This window comes from Protopterus annectens, chromosome 11.part0, assembly GCF_019279795.1.
Source record: "Protopterus annectens isolate FY-2018-M chromosome 11.part0, PAN1.0, whole genome shotgun sequence".
Classification (NCBI taxonomy): domain Eukaryota; kingdom Metazoa; phylum Chordata; order Ceratodontiformes; family Protopteridae; genus Protopterus; species Protopterus annectens.
Genome location: NC_056745.1, coordinates 678,991,958 through 679,009,537, shown reverse-complemented (window position 1 = coordinate 679,009,537; position 17,580 = coordinate 678,991,958). Strand labels below are relative to the sequence as shown.

Here is a 17,580-nt window from a genome sequence, read left to right as displayed (position 1 = left end):
CAGGCCCATGTTTGACTACAATGGCCCTTTTGGGGTGTACCTTACCCAACACCTGCAGCAACTACAGTGTCCATAACAGTACCTCCCCAAGAGGATCATGGGCTACACACAGATGTCCTATGCAGCTCAACTAACGGATCTCCAGCTCTACTCAGTTGCTTAACACCTACTCAGAGGTAATCTATGCCTGACGTACACAGCCATGTCAAACCCAGAAGTAATGGACATGCTCCATCGCATAACATCCAAGACCCTTAGAGCTACACATTCCAGGGACTTAAACCTCAGCACAAAACTAAATAGGACATGCTGCAGGGACAGATTCATTACCCAGAGGCTCCCCTCACTCTGGAATTGAATCCCAGTTAAAGTTAGACATAGCCCCTCGCCAACCCTCTTCCAGCAAAATCCAGCCACATGGATAGGAAATTGCATATTCACCTCTGGGATCTCCACTGTGTCCCTGCTTGACAGAGGCACAGAAAACTAGCCTTAAAGGGTGCCTTCTGTGACCTACTTTACAGAGGCACAGTAGGCTACTCTACTGGGGAGGCGGACGCCAAATACACTCTGCCTAGGCTTATGAATTCCCTAGGGCAGACAGCCTAGCATCAACCTCTGCACCTATGTTTATGTTGGGGATGCACAATATTTGTTGCTGATACTGTTTGCAGGTCTTTATTGCCGTAGCTTTCCCAGTTTCTATGAACAACTTGTGTATCTGCGTAACATGTTTGATCATGACAGGGTTCCAGTATATTAATATATGTGTCTGTTGTCATTTAACTGTGTGCACAGGGCAGATTGCTGGATCATGGGAGGTTCCTGGCTTAACACGTACAACTGCTAGATATGTGTGGCCGACTGCTATACTCAGACATGGCCTAAGTGTGTGAGCATGCCCAGTTCAGGCTTTCCATGGTTTGTTGCCTGACATATGTCTCATTTATCCAAGTGTGTGAGCATGCCCAGTGTGACCTTTCCATATGTTGTGATCTGAAGTCCACTACATTTGTGGCTGTGTGTGAACATGATCAGTATTGCCATTAATACTGTGTGTGTTGGAAGTCATGTTTTGTTCTTACTGCCAGACTCCTTTGTGTCATAACTCAACAGGGATTGTGCTGTGCCTGCAGGGTTTCCATGTGATAGTTTGCAAAGACTTGTCAACATTCTTTCATACTGGCTGAACACTGCAATACTGTCATGGTGTACTGGTTCAGTACTTTCATTATGGTGCACAGTATCATGGGTTTGAGTCCCATCACTGCTTTAAATGTTCATACTGAGCAGACCAGACTGGCTAAGGGCCAGTTGGGCAACTATGAGCATGTTGCATTTTGTTCAGCTATGGTCTACTTAAACCAGGCTTGTCCAACATTGCTGTGTATTCACCAACTTGGGTGGATATTGCCAAACATTACTCCACATTGACCACAGTTGTACTAGTTGGTGTGTGTGATTCTGTTCATAAGTTCATACTAGGCTATCTGCCCTAGGGCATTTATAATCCTAGCCAGAGTGTGTTTGGCTTTCAACACACATTTTAAATGGAGTTTGCCATGACATATTTCAAGGTTAGTATACTGTGCCTCTGTCCAACAGTGACATAGAAGCGATACCCAGGGTAAACCTACAATCTCCCATTCACTCATCCAGATTCCTCTTGAAGAGAGTCAATGAGGGACTCTGGCTAACCTGGAGTGGGAGTTTACTCAAGAGTGGAGGGAGCCTCTGGGTTATGAATCTGTCACTCCAGCATGTCCTATTTATTTCAGTCCTGAGGTTCAGGTCTCTTGAGCGCATAGCTTGATGGGATTCTGATTTTCCAAGGTGCAGCATGTCCTTTGATTCCAGGTTGGACATGGCTTTATACATCAGGCACAGATCACCTCTGGACAGGCGGTATGCCACTGAGTGGAGCTGCAGTTTCTTTAACCGGGCAGCAAATGGCATGTGTTTGAGCCCTTTGATCCTCCTGGTGAGGTACTTTTGTGGTCTTTCTGGCTGCTGCAGGTGTCTGATAAGGTACATTCCACAAGGGGGCATTGTACTCACTTATGGGCCTGATGAGGGATGAGTAAAGAGGCACGATGACCTCGGCTGATCTAGATGTGAATACTTTCATGATTAGGTAGGCTATATGAAATGTTTTTCTAAACACTTTGGCCACATGGTTGTCAAATGAGAGATTGCTATCAGCTTGGGTCCCCAGGTCTCTTATCACTTCTTCCATACTTAATGGGTTACCACCTATGTGGTAATTTGTGGGCACTTAGTTTTTGCCAAAGGGGATGACTATACACTTTTTTGCGTTTAGCTTGAGGACATGGCTCTGGCACCAGATGTCTGTTTCTATGAGGCCCTTTTGTAGGATGCTTGTGTCAGCTGGAGGGTAGATTATGGCACCCAGTTTGCGGTCATCTGCAAACTTGTTCAGCCACAGCCCTTCTGTGTTGGCCTGTACCTCCTAGAAATATATACAATATATAAACAAGGGAGGTCCCAGGACTGAGCCTTGTGGGATGCCACTTGTAGCTGGTTTGGGGTCTGACATGGCTCCAGCATTTCTGACCATGTGGGTTCTGTCCTTGAGCCAGTTTGCAACCCATCTAGTGACATAGGGGGTTATATTGAAGCTGGTGAGCTTATCTATAATGACCAAGTGGGGTGTTGTATGGAAGGCTTTTGCGAGGGCCAGGTAGGCTGTGTGGACCACCTTCCCCTCGTCAATGGCCTTGGTGACTGTTTCAAATGACTCAACCAGGTTTAAGAGGCAGGATCTGCCCTTAACAAAGCCAAACTGGGTAGGATTCATTGTCTATAGGTCCCCAATATCTTTATTTATGAGGTCCATGATGATCCTTTCCATAGCTTTGCAGACCAAGCTAGTCAGGCTTCTGGGCCAATAGTCTGCAGTATCCATTGAGGCACCACCTTTGTGAAGAGGGACCACTGTTGCTGTACACTGCTCTTTGGGTACATATCCTGTGGTAAGGCTGAGATTGAACAGTGGTTTTATGTTTGTGTTCAATTCTTCTTGGGGTTCATGTTGGACACAGCCCAGGACACTGTCTGGTCCCATTGATGCTGTGTGATTTGCTTTGGAGAGGCTGGCTGTTACCTGGGCATCTGAGATGTCAGGGGGCCAGCACTCTGCTGGGATAGATATTTGCCCTTTTGGTGGGGAGGGGGGAGAAGTTTGCACTGAACCTGTCAGCTCGGATGTTGGCAATGTCTGTGGGTTTGGTGTATTGTTTGTCATTTTGGACTAATTCTGAGCATATCTGGGAATTCCCACCCAGGTTCCTACCATAACTAAAGAAAGCCTTGTGATTATCCTTAGTGTCCTGTACAATTTTTATCTCAATGATGGCCTTAGACGATTTTATGTGTGGCCATAGTTTTTCAATAATACTGATCAGAGATGCCTTCCCTTTTTGAGATTTTGCTCTATCATACAGTAGCTTCCTCCTTGTATTGTATTTTTTTTTATGGCTGGGGTCCACCAGACAGGATGCCTGCCTTTGGAGAATTGGATCTTGGTTTTATTTGGGATTGCATGATCCATGCATTACTGAAGGTGTTCATAGAATGCGTTTATAAAGGGTTCTGAGGTCTGGGCCGTATTTTCCACAGGCACAGGGGCTGTGAAGGATTCCACCTCAGTTTTGAGGAGTGTGACATTTGCTTTAGTGAAAATTTTCACTGTGATTTTCTGGCCATGGGCTGGGGTCGGGATGTGAATATCCAGTGAGATTACTCTATGGTCTGATCTTACCAGTAAGGGATACACTTCTGGTCTTGGGCATAGAGTCCCCATGTTGGTGATGATCAGGTCCAGTATGTTTTCCCCTCTTGTGGGAGTGGTAACAAGTTGTTCCATAGCATTTGAGTTTATAAATTCTAGGAACCTTTGGGCTAGGGTGTTGCAGCTAGGGTAATGCTCCCAGTCTATGTTTGGGTAGCTGAAGTCGCCCAATATAATGGTGTTTGGGGAGACCTTCATATTTTCATGTGTTCTCCAGTCAGCCAAGTGTGGTTCCAAGTGTGGCTATGCACTGAAAGGCGGGTTTACCCACTGTTAGTTGCACATGGATAGACTCTGATGCTTCATGCTGTGCCACCAACCTGGGGGTGTGGGTATCTTTGACAAATATTGATACTTACCCTCCTTTTGTAGTTTGTTCCATGTTTTGCAGCTGTAAAGCATGGTATGAGGTGTAACCTGTTAGTGCTAGGGTGCTCTTGGGAGCCTTGAACCAGGTTTCTGTTACTGCACAGATATCAACATTCTCCATGCTTAGGAGAGTTTGGAGTGCATGCATCTTGCAGTTTAGACTTCTGGCATTGAGTAGCGTTACTTCTAGTTTCTTATCCCTTGTGATACCTATAGAGGTGGGTTTGTCTTTTGAGTCTTGCCTAAAAAAAAGGCACTATGGGGGTGACAAGAGCCTTTGGTAATATCCAAAAGGCCACAGGTGACAGGTGAAAGCCATCCCTAGTGAAGCATCATGTCTTGTCGAGCATGTCATCCCAGGCTGACAGGCATTGGATCCCCTTTCACTGACACCAATACTTAAGACAATTGTTGTAATCTTGTCTTCATATTGTGGCATCAGGTTTGGTGAGGGTAGGATGATACTCAAGGTCATCAAGTTTGCATATACTACATGGTGGTAAATGCTGTTTAGCACTACCTTACATTGCTTAACACGTGGCCATCATGCCTCAGGTGGTGCTGCAGGGCTGCCTATGTCGGATGCACATACTACACTCCCTGCACATGTTTGAAAGCAGGTTGTGTCAACTTAGGCATCCCTTTCACTATATGTGGGAGTCAGAGAGAGGTATCATTTCCAGGGTTCCTACTGAGCCAGTGTATGTGCTATGCGTTGCCTCTTGGCCAAGGCATACCGGACATGCCTCCTTCTGCCTACTGGGGTAGGCTCAGGTTGTTCTTCCTCCGAGTCACGCTCTACCTGTGATGGCCTTGGCAATGGTGGGGGCTGTTTGGCCCAGGCCTATGCTGGTCCTGCTGCAGCTGTTTTTGCAGAATCATATTATGTAGCATAGCACATATCATGACAATTTGGGTACATGTAGTTGGTGAGTATTGCAAGGCTCCACCAGATGTGTCCAGGCACCGGAACCGTGACATGAGCAACCCAAACACATGCTCAATTACATTTCGTGTTTGTGCATGTGCCTCATTATGGCATTCCTGTTCAGGTGTGTGTGCGTTTCTGATGGGTGTCATCAGCCACGGCTCCAGTGCATAGCCAGCATCCTCCACTAAGTGACCATGTGGGATGTCCCCATTGGCAAATGTCTGGTACAGCTGCGTCAGATGCCAGATATGGGAATCATGGTAGCTTCCAGGGCAGCCAGCACACACATTCATTATTATGCCCTGGGCATCACACACGACCTGACGGTTGATGGAGGGTAAGCCCTTGTGGTTAATGTAGGCCCTACCCCGCTCACCGGCTGGTGCTTTGATGCATATATGCATGCAGTCTATTGCACCCACTATCTCAGGGTATTCTGCTATTTGCTGGAAGAGATGCATATTGCTGGCCAATACCTCACGGGAATTGGGGAAATATACATGATGGGAAAGTTCGCTGATCAGCACAATAAAGGTGTATCCTCCAATAGATACCAATTAACGACACCCTCCGTTCATACATAAAAGTAGATTTAATAAGTGTCGACTACAATAGGACACAAAAATATTAAAACATCAGTTTGAACATTGATTACTTCAGTGTAATCGTAAATATTAAAATTGTTCTGAGTGTATAATGCATTTGTCCCTACAAATGCTACTCATACTGACATCAACACTTCCACCAAATTCACGTTCATTATTTTCAAATACTTTGCCCTTCCTACTGATATTGGTAAGCTGATCGTAACAAGAAATGGGGCTAGTTAGTATCTCCCCCAGACAGATGGTTTTAGGTACTGATTGCCTGTCACCTCTGCATAGGAATGCTGGCGATTCTGATTCCTGATCCTTTCAGACCTCCTGGGGCTGAATTACAAGAGGAAAATGGGTAAAATAGAGAGGGACCTTACTGATTACCATGAAGGGAGGGCCTATGGTAATGTTAATAAAAGGAAGTACGATAAATATATACCACATAATTCTTATGAACAGCAACACAGGGGGGATTACCACAGTGGTAATGGTCAGGAACAGAGGTATTGGAATATTAATTCTTCGTACCACAATAATAAAAACAACAGTTACAATGAGTTTAGAGGAACTAATACCATGGAAATTGACGACCCTTTAGGGGAAGGACAGGGCCCCAGGAGGTCTGAAAGGATCACCAGAATCGCCAGCATTCCTATGCAGAGGTGACAGGCAATCAGTACCTAAAACCATCTGTCCGGGGGAGATACTAACTAGCCCCATTTCGTGTTACGATCAGGTTACCAATGTTAGTAGGAAGGGCGAAGTATTTGAAAATATTTGAAAATAATGAATGTGAATTTGGTGGAAGTGTTGATGTCAGTATGAGTAGCATTTGTAGGGACAAATGCATTATACACTCACAGAACAATTTTAATATTTACAATTACACTGAAGTAATCAATGTTCAAACTGATGTTTTAATATTTTTGTGTCCTATTGTAGTCGGCACTTATTAAATCTACTTTTATGTACGAACGGAGGGTGTCGTTAATTGGTATCTATTGGAGGATACACCTTTATTGTGCTGATCAGCGAACTTTCCCATTTTGTATTTGTGGACGTTTGGAGTTGCAGAGGTTGTGGTGAGAAGTATACATGATCACCGACATTTGCTGTCATGGCATCCAGGAACTGGTGCAGTACCCTGGATGCTGATGCCTGTGATATCCCCATCATATCACCAGTTGGTCTCTGGAAGGTAACTGTTGCTAGTATTCTTAGGCCAACACATACCTTGGTTTCCACTGGGATGGGTTCCCCCTTGTTGGTTCTGTGTGTGAGGCATGGCCTGCACAGCTCAACAATTTGCTGCAGGAGGTCTCTGTCCACTCTATAGCGCTCCACTATCTCCAGCTCATGTAACCCCTGGTAGGTGACCCTGGGCCTGTACACTCTTCTCCGTCTCCTCACTGTGGGTTGTCCAGCAGCATTTGCATTGTCACCACCCTCAGCATGTTGCATATGTCGCCTTATAACAGCAATGGCAGCCCCTAGCATTTTTTGTCTGAGTGCAGCTTTTTCAGTTTTCACTTCTAGTAGCTTACTCCAGTGTTGCAGTGTCTCTTGAGAGAAACAAACTGCACTGTTGTTTGCAGTGTTTTAAGTGCTGGGCTGGGCTAGTGTTCTGCCTGTGTAATTGCCTGATTCTGATTGTTTTCACCTGCTAGCTCTACTAGTATTCCCTGGTAGCTTCCTACTATTTGTTGTGCTTCCTTTTTCCTTTCTGTTTCCTCAGGGGGGAGCGACGCGCATACAAGCGCAAACATGCTCACAGCAGCTCACACGCGCGCACACATGCTTAGACGGACTAAAACTTACTTATTCGGGTTAAAACGCACGCACACCAGTGCAAACTCACTTACAGGTCTTTAAACAGCCTTATACATGCTTACTCTGGCTTACACGCGTGCACTCTGTCTTACTCGGGTTTACAGGCGCGCACACGCGCGCATACCCGCTCAGCAAGAAACTTTGGTGTTATCCACAGTATACACCTTTCATTTCTTGGCTTTCCCTGGCCTACCTGTTGACACACCTCTTTCCATGATGTCTAACTGACAGCTGACACATGCCACTCTGCTCCTATGAGCTTCACTAATTTCATACATGCCCCCCTTGTAATTGTCACCTATCTCCTACTCTGTTACTCCCCATATCCTACTTCTATACTCCACTGACTGTGCTCATTTGCTATGTAAAAGTGTGATTCACTATCCTAACACTCATTTACATAGGATTGCCTACTACTGCTTGGTTACATGTCTTAGACTGGGCTTCTCCCCTTAGCAACCCCTACTCGGTGGCCATGTTGTCTTCAGCCTGCTATTCCCTTACATTGTAATTTAACAGTTTTCATAGATTCCACGTCTGTGGCATTTATATTCTTATTTTATGATTTTTTTATAGCGCACCCCGTTTGCGCAGTGCTGCGCTTAAACATCAGAAATCGACAAAAAAAAAAAAAGTATTTTTATTTTAATTTTGCATCTGGGAACATTTCCAATGGCCATATATTTGGCCATTGGCATGCTTCCTCAATGATATGCAACCTTTATTTGGAGCTGATAAGGCTCCATTGTGCTATTTGCAGAACGGTACTCAGTTGTCAACTGAGTACATTTCTGCAGCTAACACGGCTCCTACTCGGACAGGTTTGTGCTTCCTGGATTGCAAATTTACCTCATTTGCATGCCTTTCGGCTGTAAGTGGGGTAATTTGCATATCCCAGCCCTGTCCGTGTAGGAGACGTTTTAGGAGCTCTCTTACACGCCCCTACAAGCTGTTCCTGGATCGCTCGTCAGACATGATGGCTGCATGGAGTCTTACTCTACTTGTACACTCCGTGCAAGCCATTGTGAATCCGGCAGAATGTCTGTTCTAGAGAATAGTTTGTAGCTCCTGTAGGAAGAGTGGAATGGTTTTATTGTTTTATGGCTTCCAAATACTTTAATAAAACTTAGCTAAAGGTATAATGTGTATTTTAGCACATAGGTGCTAAATACTGGAAGCTTCTAGTGATAGGGATTGTGTGGGGAACAGTCAGATGACCAGATGTGTGATGTCATTCTGTAAGCCAAAAATAATATTTAGATATTAGTAGGAGATTGCTCTCAGTATTCTGTATTCTGTCTTGGATCTGACAACAAGGACCACTCACCCACTTCAGCTTGCCTTGCGCTAGTAAGTGACCAGGGATAGTAATTCTCTAACTCAGTTAGGAAAATATAGTAAGAATAGTTAAGTATTGTTTTTCTGTAACTGTGTGAATCTTTCCAACTCTGTTATTTTTAATATCCCCTGTGATTGAAACTCTGGTGTTACTGTAAATAGATATTTAATAGTGTCTTGTTCTTTTATTATTTATTATTAAATTTATTTAAACTTCTCATTGTGGCTGGTCCTTTCGAAAAATATTTTGACCTTTGAGAGTATTTGCATATATTTATTTGGTGATAACTTTGGCCATTCCTGAAAGCCTTGCTGTTTGGTCAGCATTACCACTTGTATTAATATTAACTTCACTCAGTATAATTTAAGAGCGTTATAGTAACTGACTGGCAGCAGTGAAACTACCTTACAATCTGGACAGAAGGTAGCAGAGGTAGTAAATCTGTGCCAGCCTTTCCCAAGTGTGTGTGTGAAAATTAAATCTCAAAAGAGTGTGTGTGTGTCAGCTACTTGGAGCAGGGACACGAAGCACTGGTTTTACAGAGAGGGTGCTGGACAACTTGACTTGGACACTCGGCTGAGGACCTAACCCTACAGCTGTGCCAGTGGTGAGTTTTATTGGGGACCTAGAGGGAGACAGATAGACACCAAGACCCCAGGCTGAGTGTGATCCCTGTTTGCTCTTAAGGGAAATTGTGCTTGATGCAGAGGTCTGTACCTGGAAATACTGAGTGTATCCATTTGTGTTCCAAGTGAACGTCCCTCTCCACTGTCAGTGGTGAGGATTCAGGCTCCTTGATTACTGGCCTAGAGTGGGGACGTCACAGACACTACACCCTGACCCCACAAAGAAAAAGGGGGTTGGTGATGATGATGATGAATAGTGGAAGGAAAGTGTAGGATGCTTTTGTCTGGAAAGTGGGTTTATTATGGTAGTTTTCCAGACAGTAGGCATGATACTGATATTGACACAGTGAAATTAAAGATATTCACTTAAAAAGTTAATACAGCAGCAGTTTGCAACAATATGTTTTTTCTGAATAATAAGAAATAAGAAACTCTGTGTCTGACCTTATTGATAGACTACAATCATCTGTAATTTGTTAGAAAAATCAAAATAAAATAATAATAAGGAGGCGAGGGAGGGAAAATCAGGGACCTTCTGCAAATAAAGGGCAGTTGAAGTTGTCAGGCACGGTACATCAAACTGATCACCTTCCTTTACATTTAAACATTTACTACCTTGTCTTTGTTCACATGCATCTCCAAACAGCATCCACAGCAGTTCATATCAGAATTCACCTGTTTTACTTGTTCCTAATTACTCTTTTTCCGGCCCCCTCGCTTTTGTTTCGAGCTAAAAACGAGTGGTCAGTACGCTCTCCAGTGCCATACATTTTCTTTTGTCCACATGTTTTATTTCGGTTTACTGCAAGAGTTTTATCTGATTGTCTGACAGTCTCAAAAATATATATTTATTTTGTTTTAAATATTTACTTTATGCTGAACTCAGTTTCGTTTGATAACTCTTCTCACCCCTGAATAACAATGTTTTTCTTTTTCCCCCCATTGCCCTGGGCAGATTACTTCTACCTAGTCAGTCAGTACAAATACAGCTACCACCTACGTCACGTCTCCCCCTGAAATTAGGCCAATGCCTGCAGGGGCTAACCCGGTCACTAAACAAGTCTTAATCCCATAAATATGTACTAGCAAATAAAACAATGAGAGCTATGACAGGACTGATGGCTCCCTTTAAGTATAATTTAAGCACGTCAATATTTAGTACGTATATCGACGTCTCTTCTGTGTTATGGAAGAATAAGTGATTTGCACAAAAGTTAATTCGTAACAAACGCCACAGAATTTTAGTGTTAATTATCAAGTTGTCTCAGCCCATGGAGAGTTAAAAGGCTAGTCTTACGTAAAGTAAAAGCTGCTGAAACACACATCTGGAAAAGTCCCAGTGAGCAAGCAAGTCATTTGAATACCGCATCATTGTAAATGTACAAGTGCTAAGGCCCTCCCACAAGTACTCAACAAAGTTATCGGACTAGACAACAAAAACAAAAAAAAAAGAGAGAAACGTATTATTTATTCAGACCTCATGTTTTGGTCTATTTCAGAATCACTGTAACGTTTACACAAAAATCTGATATGATCAACACAAAACAGGTACACACAGTGATGGTACTTTCTGTTCAGAAGAAATGATATTCCTTGCCTGTTCCTCTCTGAAAACTGAGTTCACTCAGTGGGATCGGTTTCAAATGACGCAATCCTTTATTTTTAAACCAATGACCTCATCCCTCGTTGAAGTTTACTGACCAGCAAAAACTCAAGTTTGTCCTCCCTCTTGATTTCTTTATTTTTCTCAATGATATTTGACTAAACATGAAGTTGGAATTAACCCACTTTTTTAGAGCGATTCAAAATCTTGAACTTGAGGAAACTGCGTCCGGAGCAGCATAAAAAAGGGGTTTATGTTCGAACTTGAGTTTCTACAGCGCCCATCATTATAGACGTAAGTTAAGCACTGGTAACTGATTTTTTTAAGTGTTTCAATTTCAGTAAATTTAGTAATTAAATTGGGCCTTTGCTTCATGGCTCACATGGTTAGTGTGCTGGAAATCCCTTTTATCCAGTTTCTCTGTAGCTTGAACCCCAGGGTGTTTCGCGGGGAGCGGGCCGGCTTTTAGTAGTGCTGCAGGTGGGAGTTGTATTTTGTTGTGGTGTATTTGACAGGGCAGTCTTGTATTAAAATGATTAAGATGCGTTTGTGGTGGTCTGTAGTAAAGTCTGGGTTACTGAGAGTAATGTTCTCGATCTCTTTTTTAATGTGTATCTAATGGCAACCGGTTGCATTCTGTACCCCCCCCCCCCCACACACACACACACCCCTGAAAAGCGGGAGGGATGTATAACAGGAGCTATACCTGACTATGGTAAAACTGCAGTAGCATCCTGGTTTAAAATATACAAACGTTTGTCGCGCTGTTTTCTTCGTTACTAATAGTTTTATAGTGCAGTAGTAATTATTGTATAACACAGAGATCATGCCGATTCGTTTAGTTAATGGTCGTCGGTACTGCATGATTTACACTGTAACAGATGTTAAACACACAGAGTTGAAACATAAAAATTTGACACCACTGTTCCTGTCACATAAAAATTGTTCTCAGTATGAAACCCTATACCCACAGTCTTGATTTAATAACTCTGAAACATGTTTTGTTTTATCTTATCTTTTGTGTGTGCGTCTTGGTTTCTATAAAACTGCAGCTGAGATGTTTTAAGCACAATTCATAAGTCACTAAGCGTCATTAACACCCCACTGGCTTTTGATGTATTTCAGTCTTAATTATAGTAGTAAATGTTTTACTAAATGAGATGCATATGCTATAAAATTAACATGGAAAGCCTTGTCTGTCACTGTGAACATACTGTATCTAATGGATTTGTTGAGATTTTTTTAACCCCACACAGAAATGCATTTTTCTGTTTTCTGGTTTGATGTTTACAGCTTTTTGGAACTGGCAAAAGTCTTGACAAAGTACAGAAAATTCATTATCTTTTTTTCAGGGTAGAAAAAATAAACGTGCCGATCTGGCTTGTGTTGAAACTCTCCTACTTTACCAGCCTGTTTTACTTGCAGGTGTACTGTACAATGCATGCTTCTGGTTCTAGGTTATGTGCAGTGCCAAGCCATTCAGCTGCACCAGAAGTCTAAATCTTTCACACAAACTCGCACATTCATACATGGTTAACGTACACTGAGTTGATATGTACGGGAGCTCCGAAACCTGAGTCTTTCACACTAACATACACAAGTTTATGATCAGTGATACTGAGGTGGTTTGTAGAGGATCTCTGGGTGTTTGTGGGAAAGATTATGTTGATTGCTGGTGACCTTCCTTCCATTCTGATCAACACAGTTTTCACAAATGTACAGTTTGCCACATATTTTGACTACTACTTATTTTGTGAATATTAATAGTATTTTAATGCTTTAACTGTGGTGGTATTTGTGTTTTCATTGCCAGTTCATATGGTTTGCTTCAGAAAGTTGGCACTGCATGTGTGTAATGCATTTGAAGTAAATGCAGGAGAGAGTTTTCTTGAAATTGAGATGGAACTCTTGCGACATATTGATTATATGGAATTTATCCATCGGTAACACTGGTAGAAAAAAAAAAAGCTTTGTTCACAAATGCTCACTTGGAAGAACTTTAAACGTGATTAAAGAGCATTTGTAAAATGGTTGCAGTTATTTTACATTTAATGGGTACTCCTTGAGAACATACCTCTCAACTCTCCAGTCTTTTGCAGAATGTCCATATTTTTTGCCTTGTATTTTTGGTCTGTTCCTCATAGAATTTGTAGTTTTCTGTCAATCGCTGAGGATTCATAATGGTGTACATTTGAGTTTTAGACGGCATATATCCTTCAGAAAATGCATGCTGATGCAAAACGTATTATTCTGGCCACTTTTAAGTTTTTATAAGAACAATATTTAAAATTTGTCCCTGATTTTGCGCGCCCCCCCCCCACACACACACGCACACACCGGTACTTTGGCTTTGACCAGATTTCTTGCACTTAGAAGCTGAGAGGTATGCTTGAGAAACAGTGTGGTATGCAGTGAACATATTACCACATAATTCAGCTGTAGCCTTGCACTGTTTTGTATGTATTGTACAGTATTGAATACATATTTGAGATTTACAGATGTTTTAATTACAAACTTCCTATGTGATTTTTCACAAACCTGTAGAGACTTTATGAAGAGAGCACAATTGATAAAAGGGGGCAATCACAAAACTGTCATAGCGTACTCTACTTAAGTTGGGAGCTGGTGTAAATGTTAAGGTGTTTATCTCACAGGCACGAGATACAGGGTTTGATCCTTACCAAGGGAAATTGGCTAGGAATAAAATGTTCCACAAAGGCAGGTAGCCTAGTACTGACCTATGAACTTAGAATCCTTATTAGTGCATTGAAGGATGTGGTTTGGGTTCTAGAAGGTCTGCAGGACCCATACTATGCAAAACAACATACGTCAGAGTGACAAGTGTTTCCGTTTTGTAGTTTCTAGATGGCGTTTGTCAGGTGGGTCACACAGTTATTAGCATAATGGAGATGTCAGATATTATTTAATACTTTTCTCAGAGTAGTCGCCAGCTCGGCAAACTTTTGCAGACACTTTCTAAAGAGCAAGTACAACATAATTAATTTAGAAATGAATTGCAGCTTTTGTAATTAATTTTGCTGTCTGATGTCATTTATGTGAACTTGATGTACTTGTGTAAAAGTACTTTGATTATGATATTGTTTCTGTTTATTACCAAGAGCAGTATGACTAGTTAATTAGCTACTTTGGGGTCAGCACAGGCTTTCTGTTATCACAACTTTGTGCTTAAAGGGGGGTTTAATGGAGGAAAATAGCACTGTGTGGCTTTATACTGTTTTCAGTTCATGCAGACCTTATTGGGTCAAGGTATCATTTTAAGTATACCAAAACATAAAATATTTTGTTTGCCTGTCTGTCGCCACTGCCTTCTAGCCTGTTTTTATTTTGAGGGAGTTGGTGGTTTCCCTTACTTGTACCTTTCAATTCTGCCAGTGCATTGAGTAGTTACTGTGCATTCCTGCTTGGTTAAGGATAGGTGCCTTGCTACATTACCCACACACCTGTTTCTTTTTATTTGTACATAATGTGAGTTCTGAGCTGTGCTTGTGCTTCTACTGAGTAGCTAAATTAGTACCAAGTAGTTTCTCCGTTTTCCTGTGTTTTAAGGATGACTGGCGACGGAATGTTTGCCTGTCACCTCCCAATTAAAATAACATTGTTCTTAAATCATAGGTTTAGGTTATAAGTGCCACAGACTGAAGCCATCCTATTCCTCCATTAGGAGAGCCTAAAGATTTTCTTTGCTTGATGGAACAGAGTAGTGCACACTGTCTGATTTGAGACCTTACATCTGTACAAGCCCATCATTCTTTGGTGCCTTTTCTGTGCCACGCTGTCTGTTCATGGATTTTCCCCACCTTTTGAGAGTTTAGATCAGTTCAAGCCTATCCTGCTTTAGTGGTTTCTGCTTGTTTTGTTGCTGTGTAAGTGCTTTGTAGTGAATGCATTGTATTTTGTTGGAAACTGGTGTTAGATGAATTTATGCAATATTTTTAATTTCGCTATCACACATGGTCGAAAACATGAAAAGCAAATTTTTTTGCAGGAGAATACACTCATCCTGCACACTCACATCTCCTTCTACTTAAGTATAAACTTCCTTGCCTGCTACTCGATCTCTGACTATAAAATACACTGCCACTAGTAGCATACTGCTCAATGAAAATTTGATTTAGAAAAAAAAATGACTAATTCTTTTGATTAAATAAGCTGTACTCCTTTCATACATATTATGTGACCATTCATGTGGTGCATGTGAAATGTGGAAAATTTTAGTGATTATGATTATCCTCTTGATATAGTTGTATTCTTGTGCCTGCTTGGCCTGGGTTGTCAGTCTGCCCAGTTAACATGTATAATGACTAAAATAATGGCAGATGAGAGCCATTTGGGCAGTATGTTTACCTCCTCCCCAAAACACAGAATTGCAGAACCTAGTTACCTAAAGCATAATATAGCTTAATATTTCTTTATAGACCTACATTATTGAGGTTCTTGCATTTCCCTGCCATACCACCTCACCTTCCGAAAGGTTCCCATGTTTATACCACTTTCTGTGAGCAATGATTGCCTTCAGTTTGATAACTCATCAACACCTTATGCCCATTCTTTACGAAACTTTTGTATTAAATATGTTAAACCCCTTTCATTTGGTTGTATATCCTTGGTGTTCTTGAATCAGCATCTTGATCTTTTAATGATGTGTGGCAGGTGTCTTATAGTCTTTGTTTTACACCAATGTGGTGTCTTTGAAGTGATTTTTGTCATTGAAGTGGGAGAAAAGTTGGAAATCGGCAATAACATGTTAACAAGCAGGTTGTTATGATGAGGCATTTTATGTTTTATTTGCTTGTGCCATTTTGAAATATGTATTGTTATCTGATGGGAAAAATGTATTCCTTGCAAGTTTTTTAATGGGAATCCCTAGCTGAGCATTATAACTTGGATCATATATCGGGGGATGGGCATCCTATATGAAGGGACTATACACACAACTAAGATATGTATATGTTTTAGCCGGTGAGAATGTAGTGCTGTTTTCCAATGTATGTAATTTTATAGCAGAACAGAAAGTAAAGTAGGTTTAACTTTGCCAGAAGAAAAAGCAACTGGCAACACACAAATACTCCTTTACAGTTAAACAGTTCACTTTATGCGCTGTGTTTTGTGTCTGAAGTTTGAAACAGTAGCATTGGAATATGAGGTTACTCCTATTGTTGTGCCCTTATGACCAGCCAGTACATAAACAGTGTTTTAGTGGAGTACAGTCTTTTTTTAGTACTCTGATCTGCCAGCACAAATTCAGGGTTACAGCTTATAAAGTTCAACACAGAAAAGGTTTAAAGTGGTCTCTTACCAAGTCACTTCTTTCCAACAAAGCACTGGCAAATCTTTGGTTTCTCTGCTACTAGGGCACTCTGGTAAATGCAAGCATTCCACAGGACTCCCATCAATGAGCTGATTGCTCAAGCCCCGGCTGTCTGTCACGAACACAGTCCTGGCAGCTCTGGACTTGGCAACTTCTGCCATTTTGGCCTCACTGTTTCTTTAGACAGGTAACCACTCTAGCATTCTCAAGTGAAAATTCAGGTATACTGGCTTGAAGGTCTGGATCCCAGTCCTCTGATTTATGATTTCAAAACTCAAGCTAGCCTTCCCAATCACTTTCACATTCCTTCCTCTGCTCACTTCGTTTATATGCTGGGTAAATACCTGCTGGAGCCACCACTCTACTGCAATATCGATACAACTCTGTGTGCACATATGAAAACAGAGAGAGGGCTGCAAGGAAGAGCGTTTGGAATGATAGTAGTATATCACTGCATATTGGTTGGCATTTCTGCCACTGTAAAAGATATGCAAATTGCTACTGATTATATATGGAGCACTCCAGACATACCTGTGATGCTGAAATACTTATGACAATGTGTAGGAGTTGCAGCGAGGTCTTTTGTTTTGTTTTTTGGCAAGATCTGTAACATTTAACTTCTGGTGCTAGGTCATTGCAGATGTTGAGGGTTCAGGGATATGGAGTCAGATATGTCCGTTCTAAACTATCATGCACAAGTGGTAACCTTCTTCTTTAATTTATCACGAAAAAAAAAGTGCATTTAGTTGAACATAGTTAAGGATGTCTGTCCTGTTTTAGTGTTGTATAGTATTATATTTAAGGTATACTTTCATAGGGGTACACAATCATTTTTTGAACATTAGTAAAACTTTCTTTAACAAGTCATATTCCATGGAGACATTTTATAAATATCTTGGAACTATGCTGCCTCTTCCAGAGCCTTTTTTTAAATCTGATTTACTATAGCTGTTCATAATGTGCTTTGACAATGATTGCGTTTTGTCATTCGCCAAATTGTTTATATTATCCTTAAAGACTTGCAGTGATGCCTCACCTGTTTTATCAACATCATATTTTGTATAGTCACTAACTGATTAGCTCAAGTTATTTAGACCATGATGCTAATTATACAAGTCTTTGATAGCGTACGAACTTGTTTGTGGC

General features: G+C 41.6%; 1 protein-coding gene across 4 annotated transcripts in view; it reads left to right on the top strand.

Annotated features, from left to right (window-relative positions):
* The first annotated feature begins 11,049 nt into the window (after positions 1-11,049).
* DUSP16 (dual specificity phosphatase 16) overlaps positions 11,050-17,580 on the top strand; it is an 857,833-nt gene continuing 851,302 nt past the window's right edge. For all 4 annotated transcript variants that reach the window (XM_044088133.1, XM_044088135.1, XM_044088134.1 and 1 more), the window contains exon 1: positions 11,050-11,399. The gene's annotated coding sequence lies outside the window, so the exon portion shown is untranslated. The remainder of the gene's footprint in view (positions 11,400-17,580) is intronic.